Here is a 5,249-nt window from a genome sequence, read left to right on the forward strand (position 1 = left end):
TGATATTATACACAAATTTTAATCTATATTTTGTTCTAATACTGTATCAATATAATTACTATGTGAAAATCTATTTTAAAGTATTTTACCAAAAAAATTTTACATTAAAAAAAAATCAGCCTTTTAAATGTTCTTTATTCGGGTAATTTTTTTTTCTCTCTCCATTCTTTTTTTTTTCTCCAATTTTTTTCCTGGTTAGTGTACGACTTTGTCTTACGCTGTATAAGATTGCTGTCTAGTCTTGTTTTAAAGAAAAATGATAAGGAAATTCATATGATAATGATTACAAATTTGCTAATTTAGTAATCTAAAAAGGGCAAGGGGCTCTCAGCGCTACCGAAGCTTTGTTTCTTTTTTCTGGGTTGTAAACGAAACGGCGACGAGACGACGGCGAGCTGCTCCAAGGCTTGAACAAAGAGGCCAGGGATGGGGATGACGTGCCGCGCTAGAATAGAGGTCCTGGGTTTTGGCTCGGGAAAGGGGGAAGGAGGAAACCACGGAGGCGCCGACAACCACGCACGGCGGTAGTAGAATCATTGAGGAGGAGGCTAGGGTTTTGGTTTGTCAGTATTGTGAACTTTGCTTTAGAAGGGGATGAGATGAGTGTGGCATTCACGAATGAGAGAGGGGTGTTGGGGGAAGGAGGTGACCGGGTGAGAGTGACGCGTTGCTTTTCCTTTTTTTCTTTTTTCCAAAAAACTCCAAACCGCGTCGTTTTTAAGGAACCAGTCGGTTTCCGGTTCGGTCCAACCGGCCGATTTTTGATCGGTTCAACGGTTTTTAAACGGTTCTTGACAGAGCGGTTATAGATAACGGACCGGATCATTTTTGTTGCCGGTTCCCGGTTGAACCGGTTCGACCGGCTGGTCCGGTCCGGTTTTCAGAACATTGCTATCGACTAAATGACTAACTTTCGGTGAATTTTTCCATAATAGGGCACTATTTGTTTTTATTTTATATTTTTTGTGATTGAAAAATAATAACAGAATTAAAAAAACAAAAAATAAAAAACTACTTAAAAAATAAGACAGTCTCGTTGAATATTATTTTTAAATTTTTTTTAAGATAACAGAAGATCTACTTAATGAATATGAATTTTTATCGTCGTCTTTGTCATGATGTTTGCTACTTTGTCTATATCTCTTAAAATTAACTGGAAGTCAACACACCATTTTTAAGATATGATGTCTCAAATTTTTAGCACCAAAAGATTAATAAAATTAGAGTCATCTTGAAAATTATTGACAAGAGTAAAGGCATCAACACAATTTGTTTTATAAGTAACATTTTTTTGTCCTAAATCTCAGGTTAAAAAGTATTCTCTCCAAATAACAAACAACTCTCCTTACAGAATATTACGACTCTCAATCGTTCTTAAATAGCCTCATTGTAAACTTTCAATCCAAACTCTGCTAATACAAGCAAAACCAATATCAGGATAACTTGCTTTTATTTTATATTTGTCTATGTCAATTTTTTTAAGATAAAAATTGATAATTAAATTTTTTAAAAAGTCTTTTAAAATAGTAAACAGTGAATATATTATATTTTTTGTGAATTTATTATGTAAAACTTAACGAGATGTCTATGTGTAGCATTAATTACAAAATGACGTGTTTATTTATAGAAAATAGTTATAAAGATAATAATTTTGGCGCAAAATTTCACCTATTTCATTAAGGTTCGTTGTAAACAGAGAGTAGTTGATAATTGTTATATGAAAACTCAGAAGATAACAATGTTTCATTATCCTAAACAACATCATCTTCATGTTTATGTAACAGCAATAGAATATGTGTAGATAATAAAATACAGACAATTTCGTATCATTACACACTATTAATTGATAAAAAGACGTAACGTGTCTACTATTTATCATTGTAGTGAATCTAATTTATACTTTATTTTTTTGAAGATTAATTAGTTCGAGATTAAAATTGAACTTAATAGTCACTTTACTTTTTTTTTAAGACCCAGGAAAGCAATTTTAAAAGGAAATTTTTGAGAAAAAACAGTGACTTTTTCTATTTTAACGAGTAAATTGTTTTTTTTTTTCATCTTCATTTGTTTCTGGAAACCAATAAGTAATACTGGAGTTAGGGGTGTATATGAGTCGGGTGAAGCAGAATTCGTCTTGACCCGGATCCGACCTTAAATAATGATCGGATCTATTTTTGAGGCTCTTACTCGACCTTAGACTTAGTGAAATCACATTACTTTCGGGTCACACTAAAATCAGATATAGACTGATGAAGTTCGGGTCATGATAAATTTTATGTCAAAATATTATGATACACTTATTTATAAAGAAAAAAAAATCATACTTGTTACCGAGAAGTTGATATCCATATTTGAATTTGAATTTATTCATAAATTCTAATTTCATACTTTTTTAATCTATTTTCTAATTCAACAAGTATGATTAAAAGCAAAACAATAAGCTTATAATTAATATAACATAATATTGAAATTAATTTAAAACATATATACTTTTTTTAGTACCCTTAGCATATACATGGGGTCGGGTAAACCCGAGCTCTCCTTGACCCGGACCTGATCCTAAATAATGACCGAGTCTATTTTTTAGACCTTTACCCATTTCTAAATCTAGTGAAATCACACCAAATTAGCTCTCAAAATATTCGAATCCAAGTCGAATCTTCATATCAAGTCGGAAAATGTACACCCCTAACTGGAGTAGTACAAAATTATTCACCTAGACTCCGTTTGTTTGCGATCTTAACCCGCCATAGACAGAGACACAAATACAGAACAATACAAAGATATGAAGATACATAAAATTTTTATTTTGTTTGACAATACCATACACTACAGTACACAGAATTCACATTTATATCAAAATGAGAAATTTATCTTTATCAATAACACCACTATATCCACTGCCACCATCATCCACAACCACCACCACCATCTATTACCATCATCACTATCACTATCAGATTTATCATCACCATCATCATCTATAATTATAAAAAAATTTATTGTTGGTAAATTTTTTAATAATCACTATTTATCTAAAAAATGACAAAGAAGGCAGAGACAATAATCACATTAACCATAATCATAATTAAAAAAATTACAGAAAAATGATAGAGACAAGGGAGACGGTGAGAGTGACGAAGGAAGGTGCTACGATTTGCTGGGTCAAGAACGATAGACTGCAACGACACTATAGGACTTGCTGTATAGGAAGGGCTGGACGGTGCTAAACTTGCTGTGTCGCAAGGCTGGATGGTAACGGCGAAAAATTTGGAAGAGTGGCGACAGCGATGTGGAAGCGACGCAGATATGAGAAATACAAGGGAGGAAGAGTGCATAGAGAGAGAGAGAGAGAGAAAAAGAGGATTTTCGCAAGAGAAAGACATGGGGACGACTATATCAATGGTGGATAGAGAAAATCTAAGAAGAGGAGAAAGAATAGAGGATCATTAGAAAGGAAGAGTAGAAAGAAGAATTGAGTGAGATAAATTAACGTAGGAATAAGGTTAGAATTTTTAAAATTAATTAAAAATAAAAATAAAAAAAGTATCTTAATTTAAAAAACACACTAAAAATATATATTTTGTGAATATCTATATACTACCATATTTATTATAAATTTATGTTTCAATAAATAAATAATAAATATGTACCAACATATTTATGTATTAGCGTATGTGTCTAAACAAACAGACAGAGTCTTATTGTTTAACTAACCGGCCTGATCTTGAGTGCTGGCTGCAAAGTTCAAATCCAAATTTCAAACTAACCGATAAAGTTTAACTACTTTCTGAATTCTATATAGATTTTTCCTTTTTGTTAAAAAAAGAGAAAGCTGAGGGCCCCTTGTCTCCGAAATGTGGCACCACTAATTACACTTGCAGAGATTCACGTGGTATGGTATCCCAACTCGGCAACTCCCTCCATAAACATGAGTATAATAAAATAAAAATAATAATAGGATTATTTATGGTTATGTTTGGTTTAAGAATTAAATACAGGTTGGTTTAATTTATACGTGGCCTCCACCTGGTTCTTATCTACCTTCGAACGGAAAGTTCGCTTCGGCTTTGAGTTCGAGAACGACATCTTTCCGATGCTACATTTACTTGCCTCAACTCAATTGAAGACAGGATAACCGATAACGGATATCATATTTCACCACTATAGTCCAAAGCGTAGTAATTCTAATTCAAACCCACTCTCATTATGTATGTACAGAGAACAACTTGAAAATATAGTATTTTACTAGACATTGGGAATCCTAAGATATTTTATGAGGGAAAATGTTGAGATAATACTCAATTTGGTCTCTGAATTTGTATGCAAATCTCAATTTAGTTCCTAAAATTTTAATTGCCTTTATTTAGTCTCCAAACTTTGTGAACATAACTCATATTAGTTTTTAAAATAATTTTCAACGTATAAATGTTAACGGAACACTGTCGTAAACAGTCAGATGCCACACTAAATTTTGTAAAATGATGACGTTTTAGTTTTGACACTCAAATAACCCAAAACAACATTGTAAATGGTATTTATTAAAATTTTACCTAACAAAATAAGTGATATGATACCGTTTTTAAACTATTTAAATGACAAAACTAAGACTGCATCATTTTACAAGTTTTAACGTGACATCTAATAGTTAATAACAGCGCTCCATTAACGTTTTTATACTAAAAATTGTCTCAGGAACTAATATGAGACACGTTTATAAACTTTGGGGACTAAAAAGAGGCAATTGAAATCTCAAAGACTAAATTGAGACTCGCGTATAAATTCAGAGACCAAATTAAGTATTATCTCAAAAATGTTTGAAAACAAAAATATTTTAATTTCATTTATATCACTTTCATATACTATATTTCTTATACCTCACGCACTAATCACAATTTGAATTGTTACCAATTGAATAATTTTTTTATACGGTCATTGTAATAAAGACTAAAAAAATAATATCTTTAATTAGTATTAATATTAATTTTTTTAAAAGTCATCAGTGATATAAATCACTGTATAGCTTTAAAATTTCATTTCATGTGTTCATAGTGAAAGAATATTATTCTGATTTTTTAATCACACATTAATAATAAATCAGTTATGCATTTAATATTATTTTTAGAAAATAGTTTGGTTGTTTTAATGAGAGATTTAAATAATAATAATAATCTATATACATTGAGTGTTCCATTAAAAAAATGAATCTAATGGCATCTTTTTATATGACGTTTTTTGACGGAGAGAAT

The sequence above is a fragment of the Arachis ipaensis genome, chromosome B07 (genome assembly GCF_000816755.2).
Source record: "Arachis ipaensis cultivar K30076 chromosome B07, Araip1.1, whole genome shotgun sequence".
NCBI lineage: Eukaryota > Viridiplantae > Streptophyta > Magnoliopsida > Fabales > Fabaceae > Arachis > Arachis ipaensis.